Source organism: Arachis stenosperma, chromosome 6 (genome assembly GCF_014773155.1).
Source record: "Arachis stenosperma cultivar V10309 chromosome 6, arast.V10309.gnm1.PFL2, whole genome shotgun sequence".
NCBI lineage: Eukaryota > Viridiplantae > Streptophyta > Magnoliopsida > Fabales > Fabaceae > Arachis > Arachis stenosperma.
Window position 1 is genome coordinate 87769878 of NC_080382.1, and position 18285 is coordinate 87788162.

General features: G+C 38.7%; 3 non-coding genes across 3 annotated transcripts; 1 reads left to right on the forward strand and 2 right to left on the reverse strand.

Annotated features, from left to right (window-relative positions):
• Positions 1-249: 249 nt before the first annotated feature.
• Positions 250-357, reverse strand: LOC130937761 (small nucleolar RNA R71). Its single transcript, XR_009068962.1, has one exon. It is a non-coding gene; the product is annotated as a small nucleolar RNA R71 (small nucleolar RNA).
• A 7265-nt stretch (positions 358-7622) lies between these two features.
• LOC130937630 (small nucleolar RNA R71) lies at positions 7623-7729 on the forward strand. Its single transcript, XR_009068840.1, has one exon. It is a non-coding gene; the product is annotated as a small nucleolar RNA R71 (small nucleolar RNA).
• A 9684-nt stretch (positions 7730-17413) lies between these two features.
• LOC130938564 (small nucleolar RNA R71) lies at positions 17414-17522 on the reverse strand. Its single transcript, XR_009069725.1, has one exon. It is a non-coding gene; the product is annotated as a small nucleolar RNA R71 (small nucleolar RNA).
• Between the last annotated feature and the right edge of the window lie 763 nt (positions 17523-18285).

An 18285-nucleotide genomic window follows, 5' to 3' on the forward strand; every position in this document is an offset into this window, starting at 1 on the left:
CAGAATTGCAAGTTCCATGGACTTCCAATGGAAGATCCTCATCAGTTTTTAGCTGAATTCTTGCAAATCTGTGACACAGTCAAGACTAATGGGGTTAACCTTGAGGTCTACAGACTGATGCTATTCCCTTTTGCTGTAAGAGACAGAGCTAGAATATGGTTGGATTCTCAACCTAAAGAAAGCCTGGACTCTTGGGAAAAGCTAGTCAATGCCTTCTTGGCAAAGTTCTTTCCACCACAAAGATGGAGTAAGCTTAGAGTGGAAGTCCAAACCTTCAGACAGAAGGATGGAGAATCCCTCTATGAGGCTTGGGAAAGATACAAGCAATTAATCAGAAAATGTCCTTCAGACATGCTTTCTGAATGGAGCATCATAGGTATTTTCTATGATGGTCTCTCTGAACTATCCAAGATGTCTTTGGATAGCTCTGCTGGAGGATCTCTTCATCTGAAGAAGACGCCTGCAGAAGCTCAAGAGCTGATTGAAATGGTTGCAAATAACCAATTCATGTACACTTCTGAAAGGAATCCTGTGAATAATGGGACTAGTCAGAAGAAAGGAGTTCTTGAGATTGATGCTCTGAATGCCATACTAGCTCAGAATAAGATATTGACTCAACAAGTCAATTTGATTTCTCAAAGTCTGTCTGGAATGCAAAATACACCAAACAGTACTAAGGATGCTTCATCTGAGGAAGAAGCTTATGATCCTGAGAACCCTTCCATGGAAGAGGTGAATTACCTAGGAGAACCCTATGGAAATACCTACAATTCATCATGGAGAAATCACCCAAATCTCTCATGGAAGAATCAAGAGAGACCTCAACAAGGTTTCAATAACAATAATGGTGGAAGAAACAGGTTTAGCAATGGCAAGCCTTTTCCATCATCTTCTCAGCAACAGACAGAGAATTCTAAGCAGAATACTTCTGACTTAGCAACAATGGTCTCTGATCTAATAAAGACCACTCAAAGTTTCATGAATGAAACAAGGTCCTCCATCAGAAATTTGGAAGGACAAGTGGGTCAGCTGAGCAAGAAAGTTACTGAACTCCCTCCTAGTACTCTCCCAAGTAATACAGAAGAAAATCCAAAAGGAGAGTGCAAAGCCATAGACATGGCCGAATATGGAGAGGAAAGAGAGGAGGAGGACGCCACTAAGAAAGACCCCAGTGGGCGTGTACCACTCTCCTCTGAGTTCCTCATTGAGGAACAATGGGAATCTGAGGCTCAAAATGAGACCATAGAGATTCCATTGGACTTACTTCTGCCATTCATGAGCTCTGAGGAGTATTCTTCCTCTGAAGAGGATGAGTATGTTACTGAAGAGCAAGTTGCTAAATACCTTGGAGCAATCATGAAACTAAATGACAAGTTATTTGGAAATGAGACTTGGGAGGATGAACCTCCCTTGCTCACCAAAGAACTGGATGACTTGTCTAGGCGGAAACTGCCTCAAAAGAGGCAGGATCCTGGGAAGTTTTCTATACCTTGTACCATAGGCACCATGACCTTCAAGAAGGCCTTGTGTGACTTAGGGTCAAGTGTAAACCTCATGCCCCTCTCTGTAATGGAGAAATTAGGGATTTTTGAGGTGCAAGCTGCAAGAATCTCATTAGAGATGGCAGACAACTCAAGAAAACAAGCTCATGGACTTGTAGAGAATGTTTTGGTGAAGATTGAAGACCATTACATCCCTACTGACTTCATAGTCCTAGAGACTGGGAAATGCATGGATGAATCCATCATCCTTGGCAGACCCTTCCTAGCCACAGCAAAGGCTGTGATTGATGTTGATAGAGGAGAGTTGATCATTCAAGTGAATGAAGAATCCTTGGTGTTTAAAGCCCAAGGACATCCCTCTATCATCATGGAGAGGAAGCATGAAGAGCTCCTCTCAAAACAGAGCCAAGCAGAGCCCCCACAGTCAAACTCTAAGTTTGGTGTTGGGAGGCCACAACCAAACTCTAAGTTTGGTGTTGAACCCCCACATTCAAACTCTAAGTTTGGTGTTGGGAGGTTCCAACACGGTTCTGAGCATTTCTGAGGCTCCATGAGAGTCCTCTGTCAAGCTAATGACATTAAAGAAGCGCTTGTTGGGAGGCAACCCAATGTTTTATAGTTAACTATTTTCTTTTGTTATTTTATCTTTTTTGTAGGTTGATGATCATAAGAAGTCACAAAAACAATGAAAAAAGCAAAAACAGAATGAAAAACAGGAAGAAAAACAGCACACCCTGGAGGAGAAGAAACTGGCGTTCAAACGCCAGTAATGTTAGCTGTTGGGCGTTTAACGCCCAGTCTGGCACCATTCTGGGCGTTTAACGCCAGAAAGGGGCACCAGACTGGCGTTAAACGCCAGTAAAGGGCAAGAACCTGGCGTTAAACGCCAGGAATGGGCACCAGCCCGGCGTTTAATGCCACAAATGGCTCAAAACGTGATTTTGAGCCACATTTGGTGCAGGGATGACTTTTCTTTGACACTACAGGATCTGTGGACCCCACAGGACCCTACCATCACTCTCTCTCTTCTTCCCCCATTCACCAATCACCTCAACACCTCTTCCCCAAAAACCCCTCACCTATCAAATCCCATCTTTCTCTTCACCACTCACATCCATCCTTCATAAAACCCCACCAACCTCACCCTTCAAATTCAAACCACTTTCCCTCCCAAACCCACCCATAATGGCCGAACCTTTACCCCCCTCTCTTCTATAAATACCCTTCTTCCACTCTTCATTTTCACACAACCTAAACACCCCTTCTTCCCCCTCTTGGCCGAACACACCCCTTCCCCCTCTTCCTCATTTCTTCTTCTTCTACTCTCTTCTTTCTTCTTTTGCTCGAGGACGAGCAAACATTTTAAGTTTGGTGTGGTAAAAGCGTTGCTTTTTCGTTTTTCCATAACCATTTATGGCATCCAAGGCCGGAGAAACCTCTAAAAAGAGGAAAGGGAAGGCAAAAGCTTCCACCTCCGAGTCATGGGAGATGGATAGATTCCTCTCAAGGGTGCATCAAGACCACTTCTATGAAGTTGTGGCCTTGAAGAAGGTGATCTCCGAGGTCCCCTTTTCACTCAAAAAGAGTGAATATCCGGAGATCCGCCATGAGATCCGAAGAAGAGGCTGGGAAGTTCTTACCAACCCCATTCAACAAGTCGGAATCTTGATGGTTCAAGAGTTCTATGCCAATGCATGGATCACAAAGAACCATGACCAAAGTGTGAACCCGAATCCAAAGAATTATCTCACTATGGTTCGGGGGAAATACTTGGATTTTAGTCCGGAGAGTGTGAGGGTGGCGTTCAACTTGCCTATGATGCAAGGAGATGAGCATCCTTACACTAGAAGGGTCAACTTTGATCAAAGGTTGGACCAAGTCCTCACAGTCATATGTGAAGAGGGCGCACAATGGAAGCAAGATTCAAGAGGAAAGCCGGTCCAATTGAGAAGGCATGACCTCAAGCCCGTGGCTAGAGGATGGTTAGAGTTCATACAACGCTCAATCATCCCCACTAGCAACCGGTCTGAAGTTACCATAGACCGGGCCATCATGATCCATAGTATCATGATTGGAGAAGAAATAGAGGTTCATGAGGTTATAGCCCAAGAACTCTATAAGGTGGCGGACAAGACCTCCACCTTGGCAAGGTTAGCCTTTCCTCATCTCATTTGTCACCTCTGTTATTCAGTTGGAGTTGACATAGAGGGAGACATCCCCATTGATGAGGACAAGCCCATCACCAAGAAAAGGATGGAGTACACAAGAGATCTCACTCATCATGAGATCCCTGAGATTCCTCAAGGAATGAATTTTCCTCCACAAAACTATTGGGAGCAACTAAACACCTCCCTAGGAGAACTAAGTTCCAACATGGGACAACTAAGGGTGGAGCATCAAGAACACTCCATCATCCTTCATGAAATTAGAGAAGATCAAAGAATCATGAGGGAGGAGCAACAAAGACAAGGAAGAGACATTGAGGAGCTCAAGCACTCCATAGGATCTTCAAGAGCAAGAAAGAGCCGCCATCACTAAGGTGGACCCGTTCTTTGATTTCCTTGTTATTGTTCTTCTGTTTTTCGATTTTTATGCTTTATGTTTATCCATGTTTGTGTCTTATGATCATTAGTGTCTTAGTGTCTATGCCTTAAAGTTATGAATGTCCTATGAATCCATCACCTCTCTTAAATAAAAAATGTGCTTAATTGAAAAGGAAAGAATTGCATGAATTCTGAATTTTATAGTAGTTTAATTATTTTGATGTGGTGGCAACACTTTTGTTCTTTGAATGTATGCTTGAACAGTGCATATGTCTTTTGAACTTGTGGTTCATGAATGTTGGCTCTTGAAAGAAGGATGAAAAAGGAGACATGTTACTGAGGATCTGAAAAATCATTAAAAATGATTCTTGAAGCAAGAAAAAGCAGTGAAAAAAAAAGAGAAAGAAGGAAGCAAACGAAAAAAAAAAAAAAAAAACCGAAAAAAAAAGGAAAAAAAAAGAAAGAAAAAGAAAGAAATAAAGTTGTGATCCAAGGCAAATAAGAGTGTGCTTAAGAACCCTGGACACCTCTAATTGGGGACTTTAGCAAAGCTGAGTCACAATCTGAAAAGGGTTCACCCAATTATGTGTCTGTGGCATGTATGTATCCGGTGGTAATACTGGAAGACAGAGTGCTTTGGGCCACAGCCAAGACTCAATAAGTAGCTGTGTTCAAGAATCATCATACTTAACTAGGAGAATCAATAACACTATCTGGATTCTGAGTTCCTAAAGAAGCCAATCATTCTGAATTACAAGGGATAGAGTGAGATGCCAAAACTATTCAGAGGCAAAAAGTAAAAGCCCCGCTCATCTAATTAATACTGATCTTCATGGATGTTTTTGGAGTTCATTGCATATTCTCTTCTTTTATCTTATTTGATTTTCAGTTGCTTGAGGACAAGCAACAATTTAAGTTTGGTGTTGTGATGAGCGGATAATTTGTATACTTTTTGGCATTGTTTTTAGTATGTTTTTAGTATGATCTAGTTAGTTTTTAGTATATTTTTATTAGTTTTTAGTGAAAATTCACTTTTCTGGACTTTACTATGAGTTTGTGTGTTTTTCTGTGATTTCAGGTATTTTCTGGCTGAAATTGAGGGACCTGAGCAAAAATCTGATCCAGAGACTCAAAAGGACTGCAGATGCTGTTGGATTCTGACCTCCCTGAACTCGAAGCGGATTTTCTGGAGCTACAGAAGCCCAATTGGCGCGCTCTCAACGGCGTTGGAAAGTAGACATCCTGGGCTTTCCAGCAATATATAATAGTCCATACTTTGCCCAAGATTTTATGGCCCAAACCGGCGTTCAAAGTCACCTCAAGAAATCCCAGCGTTAAACGCTGGAACTGGCACCCAAATGGGAGTTAAACGCCCAAACTGGCACTAAAGCTGGCGTTTAACTCCAAGAAGAGTCTCTACACGAAATTGCTTCATTGCTCAGCCCAAGCACACACCAAGTGGGCCCGGAAGAGGATTTTTATGTCATTTACTCATTTCTGTACACCCTAGGCTACTAGTTTCTTATAAGTAGGACCTTTTACTATTGTATAGAGAGCTTTTGATCATGTTTTGATGATTAAACCCTCTTTGGGAGGCTGGCCATTCGGCCATGCCTAGACCTTGTTCTTATGTATTTTCAACGGTGGAGTTTCTACACACCATAGATTAAGGTGTGGAGCTCTGCTGTACCTCGAGTATTAATGCAATTACTATTGTTCTTCCATTCAATTCCACTTGTTCTTTTACCAAGATATCACTTGTTCTTCAACATGATGAAGGTGATGATTGACGCCCATCACCATTCTCACCCATGAACAAGGTGACTGACAACCATTCTTGTTCTACAAGCATCTGAGGCTTAGTGAATATCTCTTGGATTTCTGATTGCACGATGCATGGTTGATCGCCTGACAAACGAGTGCTCGCCTGACAAACGAGCCAGCCATTCCGTGAGATCAGAGTCTTCGTGGTATAGGCAAGAACTGATGGCAGCATTCAAGAGAATCCGGAAGGTCTAACCTTGTCTGTGGTATTCTGAGTAGGATTCAATGATTGAATGACTGTGACGTGCTTCAAACCTGTAACCTACTGGGCGTTAGTGACAGACGCAAAAGAGTTATTCTATTCCGGTAGGGGAGGGAACCAAACCGGTGATTGGCAGCACTGTGACAGAGTGTGTGCATTAGCTTTCACTGCGCGGATGGGAGGTAGCTGCTGACAACAGTGAGACCCTATACGAGCTTGCCATGGAAAGGAGTAAGAAGGGTTGGATGAAGACAGTAGGAAAGCAGAGAGATGGAAGGGAAGGCATCTTCATGCGCTTATCTGAAGTTCCTACCAATGAATTACATAAGTATCACTATCTTTATCTTTTATGTTATTTTCGTTCATCACCATATATATCTGAGTTTGCCTGACTAAGATTTACAAGATGACCATAGCTTGCTTCAATACTAACAATCTCCGTGGGATCGACCCTTACTCACGTAAGGTTTATTACTTGGACGACCCAGTGCACTTGCTGGTTAGTTGTGCGAAGTTGTGTAATGCCATGGTATTGAGCGCACCAAGTTTTTGGAGCCATTACCAGGGATTATGAGAGTTGTGAAAAAGTATAGTTCACAATTTCGCACGTCAGCTCCTCACCCCCAACAATGGAGTTTAGAGACTCATGCCATCAAAGAGTATGTAATTCAGATCTGAAAATGTCATGACGTACAAAATAAGTCTCTAAAAGTTGTTTAAATAGTAAACTAGTAACCTAGGTTTACAGAAAATGAGTAAACTAAGATAATTGGTGCAGAAATCCACTTCTGGGGCCCACTTGGTGTGTGCTGGGGCTGAGACTTAAGCCTCTCACATGCTTGGGCTGTTTCTGGAGTTGAACGCCAGGTTGTAACATTTTTTGGGCGTTGAACTCCAACTTGTAACCTGTTTCTGGCGCTGGACGCCAGACTGCAACATGGAACTGGCGTTGAACGCCAGTTTACGTCGTCTATCTTTGTGCAAAGTATGGACTATATATATTTCTGGAAAGCCCTGGATGTCTACTTTCCAACCCAATTGAGAGCGCGTCGATTGGAGTTCTGTAGCTCCAGAAAATTCACTTTGAGTGCAGGGAGGTCAGAATCCAACAGCATCAGCAATCCTTTTGCAGCCTGAATCAGATTTTTGCTCAGCTCCCTCAATTTCAGCCAGAAAATACCTGAAATCACAGAAAAACACACAAACTCATAGTAAAGTCCAGAAATGTAATTTTTAATTAAAAACTAATAAAAATATACTAAAAACCAACTAAATCATACTAAAAACTAAGTAAAAACAATGCCAAAAAGCGTATAAATTATCCGCTCTTCAGCTAGCAATGCATCCATGTGGTTCAGCTCCATTACTCTTCGAGTGTTACTTCTTTTAGAGGCATAGAAGTAGTCATTCTCAGCTACGGTTTCAATGACATATATGGTCTGTTCAATGGTTTTCTTCTTGTTTAGAGAGCCCCCTGATAAATGATCTACAGCCTTCTTTGACTCATAGGAAAGACCTTCATAGAAAATGTGAAGTTGAACCCATTCATTGAACATATCTGGTGGGCATCTTCTTGTTAAGTCCTTGAACCTCTCCTATGCCTCATAGAGAATCTCACCATCTTGTTGCCTGAAATTTTGCACCTCAGCTCTCAGCCTATTAATTCTTTGAGGAGGGTAGAATCTTGCCAAAAATTTGTTCACCACATCTTCCCAATTTGTTAAGCTCTCCTTTGGGAAGGATTTAAGCCACTTGGATGCCTTGTCCCTGAGTGAAAAAGGGAATAAAAGCAGCCTATAGACATCCGGGTGGACTCCGTTAGACTTCACAGTGTCACAAATTCTCAGGAAGGTGGTTAGATGATGATTGGGGTCTTATTGAGCACTTCCTCCAAATAAGCAGTTGTTCTGAACAAGAGTGATGAGCTGGGGTTTTAGTTTAAAGTTGTTGGCATGTATGGTGGGCTTCTGGATGCTACTTCTATAGTTTCCTGGATTTGGATTGATGTAGGAGCCTAGAACTCTCCTTTCTTGCCCAGCATGATTTGCAGGGCCTTCTCTAGCATGGTTGTGAGCTTCTCCTTAATGATTGTTTTCCAAGTTCTCTTCCTTGTTGGTTTCAAAGTACTCTTCCTCTTCCTCAGCACTAACAACTCCTTTCCCTCTTACTTCCCTCCTTAGTCTCTGGAGGGTCCTTTCAGGTTCTGAATCGAAGGAAGTTGAAGCTCCCCCTCTTCTCCCTATCATACAACTAAGAAAGCACACAGCAAGAGATGAAATGAAGAGATTATTCTTGTTAGAGTGATTGTTAGTGTGAGTGATACAAATTATCAAACAGTTAGTGGATTAGTGAGCAGAATTGTAGATAATAACAAAGAAAAAAAGAAAACAGAGGGGGTATAAAGGGTGAGGAAGAAACGAAACAAACTGAAGGTAAACAATTGGATAAAGTAAACAAACAAAAGAAAAAATGCTCAATCTAGTGAACTTCCAACTTAATCATTGTTGATACAAAATGAATCCCCGGCAACGGCGCCATAAACTTAATGCATGAAAACATGCCTATCAACAAATTTCCTTTCGGCAAGTATACCGAATTATCGTCAAGTAAAAACTCACAATAGAGTGAGGTCGAATCCCACAGGGATTGATTGGTCAAGCAACTTTAGTTGGAAGAGTATGCTAGTTGAGCTAAACAAAATGTAGTTTGAGAATTGTAGAAAATTAAATGGCGGGAAAGTAAATAGCAGAAAATAAAGTGCAGAATCTTAGATGGGGATTTGGGGAAATGAGCATGAAAATAAATGTCAGAAAGTAAAGAGAATGGGTAAGATCAGAAATGGGGAATTCATTGGGCTCAGGAGATGTTGTATTCTCTGGATCAAATTCGTTTTCATCTCTTCCTCAATCAAAGCATCTATTGACCTCCTTGGCAATCTTAAGTGATTGGGTTCCAATTCCTTGGCGACCCAATCTCTCTAAGCTTGAACAATTGCCCAATTCCTTGATTTAATTACTCCTGGAAAGAGATGAAGTGTGGTCACTGATTATACCACATGTATTTCCAAATTAAAGTGTTGGAAGGATTACATGTCACTATATCCGCCCAGACCCCAATTTGGTCCAACATGAGAAAGCATTTCTAGCATGATCTCCTCATCCCTTTTCCAAGGCTCAGAGGAGATCCAAATATGGAGAGTTTCTTTTCCAAGACAACTAACCAATTGAATTAAGATCGAATGCTTTCTAGTAAATCAAAAGAGAAGAAAGAAGAAGAGAATGAAAAGTATAATTGATCCATCAAATTACAACAGAGCTCCCTAACCCAATGAAAGGGGTTTAGTTGTTCATAGCTCTAGAAATGGAAAATGGCAGAAAAGAATACATCCCTAGCTAAAAGTGCAGAAAAGTAAATATACAGAGGGTAGTTCTCCAAAGTTCCGAGCTTCTCTATAGTTCAAAACTACTCCTATATATACTACTTCTCTTGATCTTCTAGTGAGTTCTTCAAGTCTTGGATGTGGGCCTTAAATCTTGAGTTGAAGCAGTTACAATCATTAGTGGGCTCAGCTTGCAGAGAAGTATGAATTAGGCATGGACGTTAGTGAAGTTAACGTTAAGTGACATTGTGGGTTCGAAAACGTTAATGGCAATCACATTTTTCACTAACGTTCCAACCCCATATAGCCCACGTTAACTCCAATGTTAGTGGCACCAACGTGACCACTAACGTAGCCTTGTAAACCTTCGCAAGCGTTATTAGGACTCACCTTTCCCAATAACGTTGCCTTATAAACCTTCGCAAGCGTTATTGGGACTCACCTTTCCCAATAACGTTGCCTTGTGCCCTTTGTCCCTACGTTAGAGTTCACGTTAGTATAACTAACGTGGCTCTTAACGTGGTTATGCCTCACCTTCGAGAGCGTTAGTGACACTTACCTTTGTCACTAACGCTCCAAGTGCCCCTACTCTCAACGTTAGAGCTCACGTTAACTAAGTTAACGTGGCCACTAACGTGGTAGTGAATGCCATCTCCAACGTTAGTGACAAAGGTGAGTGTCACTAATGTTGGCTTATCAATCTTAGCTCCACGTTAACTTTCACGTTAGTGGTCTTAACGTGACCACTAACGTGGGCAATGCTAGTTTGATCCAACGTTAGTGACAAAGGTGAGTGTCACTAACTTTGGCATTGTTCCTCTCTTCCACGTTAGAGTTCACGTTAACTAAGTTAACATGACTCTTAACGTGGCTTATTGTCAAATCTTGGAACGTTAGTGGTGTTCACGTTTACCACTAACGTTGGAGCTTTCTTTTGTCTCCATGTTAACTACCACGTTAACCTAGTTAACGTGGCAATTAACGTGGGCTTATGATAGCTTCGCAGGCGTTATTGGTGATCACTTTTCTCATTAACGTTACAAGCTCTTTACCATTCCATGTTAGTGGTCACGTTAACTAGATTAACGTGAGTACTAACGTGGTTCTTCCTTACTTCCTTTATTCTGAAATCAAGCAATAAAGTGCATCAAAGCTCTAGCCAAAGTCATGAGATTATGCATCATCAATTTATCATTCAATTCTAGCAAAAATCCTCATGAAATCATGTAAAATTCACAATAGTTGCTTGAATCAAAGTGTAAGTGTATTTTCATCCAAAACTTGCCTTATTCACTAAGAAAATGCATGAAACTAACCTAAAACAGTAAAGAAAAGGTCAGTAAAACTGGCCTAGATACCCTGGCATCAATGACTTCTGGGCCCTTTTTGGCCCAGATCCAAGCCCAGAAAACACAGATTAAAGGGTTATAAATGGAGGAATCTATCCATTCAAAAAGGGAGAGACGGGATATAATGGATACAATATACGACATACATAGTTTTAGGATTTAGATGTAGTTTTTAGAGAGAGAGGTTCTCTCCTCTCTATTAGAATTAGGATTTATGACTTAGAGTTTCTCTTAACCTTAGGATTATCTCGTCTTCATATCAGGTTCAATATTTCTTTATTTTGACTTCTCTTATTTGTTAATTATATATGTTGCCAAATTGGCTTATGGACCATTCATGTTATGATTTTTTTAATTAATATAATTTGAGGTATTTCAGACTCATGATTACTTCTCCCTATTTAGAATTTAGATTTTTTTATTATTGGCTTTGGTTGATTAATTGGTGACTCTTGAGTTGTCAACCTCATCGTGATTGATAATTATTATTCTTGCTGATTAATTTAGATTCCGATAACTCTAGTCTTTCCTTAAGGAGTTGACTAGGACTTTAGGTGTTAAATTAATTTATTCACTTAACTGACCTTCATAGTTAGAGGTTGACTCAGTGAGAGAAAAAGTATAATTCTCATCACTATTGATAAGGATAACTAGGATAGGATTTCCAGTTTTCATACCTTGCCAAGAGATTTCTTCGTTATTAATTTATTAACTTCTGCAAAGCATTTCTCTTGTTCAAAACTTTTCAAAACCCAAAAACACTGTTTTCCATAACCAATAGTAAAACACACTTCCCTACAATTCCTTGAGAAGACGACCCGAGGTTTGAATACTTCGGTTTATAAATTTTATTGGGTTTGTTACTTGTGACAACCAAACATTTATACGAAAGGATTTTCTGTTGGTTTAGAAGCTTTACTTACAACGCGATTATTTTTGTGAATTTCTTTACCGATAGGAAATCTGTTCGTCAGTAAGCCACGTTTTCTTGCTTGTCTTTCCAGCCCTTGATTTCAAAATTATTGGGTGAAAGTGTTGAGATTTTTAGTTCCTTAATGTTTTAGGATCCAATTAACTTGAGAGAAACGCTTAGTCTTGCCCCTTTGATCCTTGGGTATGGTAAGATTCTAAACCCTAAGTGAAATATTTGAATTGTTGTGATTAGTTATTGAGTTTGTATGCGTGAGTGTATATTATGTGCATTAGGCAATGTATATATGTAAGTGGATGGAAACTTGATGGAGATTTTGGGAGCTTGAAGTAGATTGCAAGCTTGGAATTTATTTTTGGAGGTGTTGGATCCTTCGAAGCTTGAAGATAAGTGAATCGGAAGTGTTCCGGGTTGAGCAGGGAATCGGCTAAGGTATGGTTTTGGTTTCCTGTATCTAAAATGTAATGTATTGTGAAAACTTAGGCTAGTGACCCTAGGATAGGATTTGAATCGTTGATGTAGTTTTTGGATTATATGAATCGAGTTTATTATGTGATTAATGGTTGAATGGTTATGAGTGATGCTAACGGTTGGGAAAGCATGTAAAATTGTAAGTGATACGGATTGGTATGCCTAATTATTGGTAAGGTTGAGGCCTTTGTTGATAAGTATGCAATTGTATGTGATATTGATATGTATTTGTAGTGGTTGATAAAATTGAGCATTGATTGGAAATTGAGATGTGCAATGTTGATCAAAATTGAATTATTGAATTGAGATTGATAAAAATAGAGAATTGATGTGTTATAGATTGAATAAGGAAGTTGGAATGTAGTTGAGGCTGAATTTGTAAGGTTTTAGTTGAATTTTAAGGGGTTTGGAAAGTGTATGTTTGAAAATCGAGGCTTGGTTATTTTTGTGAAAATTGTGATTTTGGCCCAACTTTGGTGGAATGTAACTTGGTTTTCAGACCTCTGAATTGTGTCAAACTTATTTAGAAATAAAATTTGGTCAGGGATGTTTATGCCATTTGAAGAACGGAGAAAAAATGTTTTAAAATGAGGAAGTTATGCTCGATCAAAATTTTGTATGCAAAATGAAAAATCTGGACTTAGCAGCTTTTTGGTGCTGCTGCATTATATGCGTACGCATACATTCCCATACGCAGACATGCGTTTCTATTTGGCTTGTTTGTGTACGCGGGAATGGAACCATGTACGCATGACCTGTGGTTTTTATGTACACGAATTCCCTCAAACACGGCCAGTCGTTTTTGTTTGGTGCGTATGCGTACACGGGAAGGGCAATGCATACGCGATAGGATCCAAACATGCACTTACGCGTACGCGTGACCTACCCGTACGCGTGAGCCTATTTTCATCAAATATTAGTTTTGTGTTTTTGAAACCAAATTTCAAACCTCTAAGCCTCTATTTTCATTCTTTTAGCCCTAAATCCTAATATATGCCTAGTAATGAGAAGAAGTTAGGAAAGGTGATAACTTGTGGATGAAGCAAGGGAAGAATTAAAGATGAGTCATGATTAATGATGATTTATTGAGTTGCTAAGGATTATGGTGGAACTGTTGTGTATGCCATGAGCCGAATGGCTATATTTTATAATGAATTATGGCTGGTTATGGATTATGTTATAATGTCGGATGGCTGTGATAAATATTGATTTATGGTTGAGTATGTATATCTATATGTTTGTTTGGTGTGTTTTATTTGGAATGCAAAATTGATTGCATAACTACTTGCTACTTGTTTAACTATTGTATATGCCTTCTACATGTGATTTCCTTGTATGTAATAAATGTGTTTGAAACCATTGGTTCTGGTGGTGGTTGAGAGGTTTGGAGGAGTTGGATTGGGGAGAATTAGATAGTCTGAAGACCCTTAGCTAGTTGCCTATTACATTTTCATGGATTAGTTATATTTATAAGCTTTAATTATCTGTTGGAAGTTCTAGGATTGCCTTTGGCTTTTTCAGGACATTATATGTTAGATATTGGGGCATTGGTACCATGCTGAGAACCTCCGGTTCTCATCCATGCGGATTTTGTGGTTTTCAGATGCAGGACGTGAGGCTCCTCGCTGAGGCATGCTGGAAGCTTCTGATTTATTGAAGATCCTTATCTCTCGGGGTTTTATTTTGGATATATGTATTTCCATAGATGCTTATTATATATATACTGTATTAACTTCTCTTAGAGGTTATTTTGGAGAAACAGGTCCTATAACTCTGTATTTTGGGCTTCCCTTTGGTTTCTCTTATATATATATATATATATATATATACACTTATATGCTCAGGCCGGTCACCTTCGCAAACCAAGTCTTGAGCTTTGTTATCTGTATTTTGGCACTCTTCAGTATATATATATATATATATATATATATATATATATATATATATATATATATATATATATATATATATATATATATATCTGTGTGTGTGTGTGTGTGTGTGTGTGTGTGTTGGTTTATCTTTTACTTTACTTCACTTACATTATCGCTTTCGGGAGTGTTACGCTTTTCAATTTAACGATTTTGATTTACACTTTTCTTCAAGGGCTCCTAGTTAAAAATCTCTTCCTCACTGTTATTATATATATAATTTTACTTTTAGACGTCGTAATACCTCACCACCTCTGTCTTATGACTTAAGCATAAGGCTCTATGTGGTAGGGTGTTACAATTATTATTTATAATAAAAAAGCTTTGATGTTGGAGAGATTATGACAATTTAAAAAGTCATTAAATATAGAAAAAAATCATTTTAGTTACGTTTTGTTTAAGTTTTACTATGTTTTCATAGGTTTTCGTGCAAAATTCGCTTTTTTGGATTCTAATTTGAGTTGTTGTGTTTTATGATGATTTCAGGTAAATCCTGACTGAAATTTAGGAGTTTTGGAAAAGTCTGATTCAGAGACAGAGAAAGGACTTCAAATGTTGTCAGATTCTGATCTTCATGCACTTGGAGGAGCATTTCTAGAGCTACAGAAGTCCAAATGGCGCGCTCTCAACGAAATTTCTGGAATTGAAGGTCCAAAACTAGCGTTCAACGCTAGCTACCAATCCCATTCCTGGCATTGGATGCACAAAAGGGAGCAGCTGGCGTCCAATGCCCAATAAGGGGAGTAAAGTGGGCGTCCAAAGCCCTAAAGGGAGTACCAACTCGTGGAGTCACCACAAGCTCAGCACAAACACTTACCAAGTGGGCCCAGGAAGTAGATTTTTGCACTATCAACCTAGTCTATCTTATTTCTGCAATCCATAGTCATTAGATTAGTATTTAAGGAGGAGATCACCCATGTTTAAAGATCTCTCTGAACCCTATTCGAATATTACACTAGTTTCTGTAAAAGCATGAGCAACTAAACCTCCTAAGTTAGGGTTAGGAGCTCTGCTGATTCTCATGAATTAATAATATTACTGATCTATTTCAATACACGTTTGATTCCATTCTCTTGTGCATTTTCTTTCTTCATATTATGAATCAACGATGACCCGTGACAATCATCCTTGTTCTACATGTGTTCCGTGTGAGTCCTGCCTGGAGAGCATTGAATGAGTTGCTCGGATATGGTGGAATACTATAGTTCAGAAGAGACTAACTTGATGAGGATGCTACATGAGTTAGTCAATTACGGCTACCATTGAATGAATCGTTCCTTATTGAAGTAGACAGTAAAAAAAATTAATCCGGAAAGAATATGCATCTCTGAAGCCTTAACTAATTATCCATAATTGCTTTTATACTAATCTGGTATCTTGTTCTTATTATTTCATTTATGCTTTCAAACAAACAACCATCTTTTCTAATTGCCTAAGATTTACAAGATAGCCATTGCTTGCTCAATTCGACAATCTCCGTGGGATCGACCCTCATTCACCTGAGGTATTACTTGGATGATCCGGTGCACTTGCTGGTTAAGTTGTGCTGAGTTAAATTTTTGCGCACCAAGTTTTTGGCGCCGTTACCGAGGATTGTTCTGAGATTGACAAACTACCGTACCATCTTGTTGTTTAGATTAGGTACTTTTTAAGGTTTATTTGCTCTTTTTTTGTGCCTTTTGTTTTCTTTCAAAAAAAATTTCAAAAACCTTTTCTTTCCTTTAGTAATATTTTTCTTTGTTTGAGTCTTGTGTCAGTTTCTAAGTTTGGTGTCTCTTTTGTGTTCATCCTTCTTTAAAAATTTTCGAAAATTGTTTTTACTTTTCTTTCTTGGTATTCGAATTGTTCTTGTTAATTTCTTATTTTGATCTTAAAAATTTTATGCTTGGTATCTTTTGGTGTTTTTCTTTAAAATTTTTGAAAAGTTAGTGTCTTTAATCTTAAAAATTATAAGTTTGGTGTCTTTTAGTTGTTTTTCATTTCTTTTTCTATAAAAATTTGAAAAATCCAAAAATACTTATTTTATCTTTATTTAATTCAAATTTTCGAAAATTTGAACCATATTATCTTTTCTTGATATAAAAATTTTATGTTTGGTGTTTTCTTGTTAGTAAAGTTTGAATTTTGAATTTCAAATCTTATCTTGTCAAATCTTTTTTCAAATCTTTTCTTTTTATCCTTCTTTAAATTTTAAAAATCCTATCTTATCTTAATTTAAATTCAAATTTTAAAATCCAATTTCAAAATTCAAAATTTAAAACTCAAATTTCAAATTTCAAAATCAAATCTTTTTCAAATCTTTATCATATCTTCTTACTTTAAGTCCTTCCTATCTTATCTTCTTTTTAAATTTAAAATTTTTAAATTTCAAATCTTTACTTTCTTTTAAAATTAAATTTCAAAAAATATTTTTTTTCAAATCTTTTATTCTCAATTCTTGTTAGTTAGTTACTTGTTTTATCTTATTCTCTTTCTATTCCCCTTCTCTTTTTTCTTTTTCAAAACTTCCTAACTACTTTCTCTTTCTTCTTTTTTCAAAAACTTTCTACTTCTTTCTCTCTCTCCTTTTTCAAAAATATCTCCCCCTCTCTCTCTATTGATTTTCGAAAACTCCTTTAATGTAAAGATATCTTTCTTTTCTTTTCTTCTCTTCTAATTCTCTCAAAGGACCTCTATACTCTGACATAGAGAATCATTTTCTTCTTTTCCTCTTGCATTCTTCCTTCTTATTTATGAGCAGGAACAGAGATAAAGAACCTCTCTTTGATTCTAACCCTGAACCTGAGAGGACTCTAAGGAGGTGTTTACAGCAAGTAAGAGCACAGCACTCCGGAGGAAACCTCACAGAGCTTTTCAAACAAGAAGCTGAAATTACAGACATGGCAGCCAATACTAATGGTGGAGGAAAAGCAAGGAAGGTCCTAGGTGACTTTACTACACCCACTTCTGACTTCTATGGAAGAAGCATCTCTATACCTGCCATTGGTACAAATAACTTTGAGCTGAAGCCTCAACTGGTCACTTTAGTTCAATAGAACTTCTAGTTTCATGGACTTCCACAGGAAGACGCCAACAGATTCATCTCTGATTTCTTGCAGATCTATGATACTGTCAAGTCTAATAGAGTGGATCCTGAAATCTACAAGCTTATGCTTTTTCCCTTTGCTGTAAGGGACAGAGCTAGGTTATGGCTGGATTCTCAGCCTAAGAAAAGCCTACACTCTTAGGAAAAGGTGGTCAATGTATTTTTGACCAAGTTTTTTCCATCTTAGAAGCTGAGCAAGCTCAGGGTGGAAGTTCATACCTTCATGCAGAAAGAGGGTGAATCCCTATATGAAGCTTGAGAGAGGTACAAGCAATTAATCAGAAAGTGCCTTCCTAACATAATTTCAGACGGGACCAAGTTAGATATTTTCTATGATGGTCTTTCTGAAATGTTCAAAATGGCATTGGACCACTCTACTGGTGGTTCACTCCACTTGAAGAAAACACCTCAAGAGGCACAGGAACTCATTGACATGGTTGCTAACAACCAATTTATGTACACTTCTGAGAGAAACCCCGTGAACACTGGAGTAACTCAGAAGAGAAAAGTCATGAAGATTGATACATTGAATGCCATATTGGCTCAGAACAAGATCTTGACCCAACAGGTCAACATGATCTCTCAGCATATGATTGGATCACAAGCTGTAGCTGACAGCACTCAAGAAGCCTCCTATGAAGGAGATGCATATGATCCAGATCAACCCATGATGGATGAGGTTAACTATTTGGGAAATCCCAATAATGAGTCTTATGGCAACACCTACAATCCATCATGGAGGAATCATCCCAACTTTTCTTGGAGGGATGAACAGAAGCCTAAGCAAGGCTTCAATAACAATCAAGGTGGAAGAAACCAGACTAGGTTTAATAATAAACCATTTCCATCTTCTCAGCAACAAATGGAGACTCCTAGGTAGAGCCTCTCTGACCTAGCCACTATAGTCTCCAATCTCTCTAAGACCACTCAGAGTTTCATCACTGAAACAAGATACTCCATCAAGAATTTGAAGGTACAGATTGGTCAGCTGAGTGAGAGAATTGATAAACCACTATTTTATGGTTTATATTGTACTTAATTGAGTAGTTTTATCAAGCTTTTCACCCA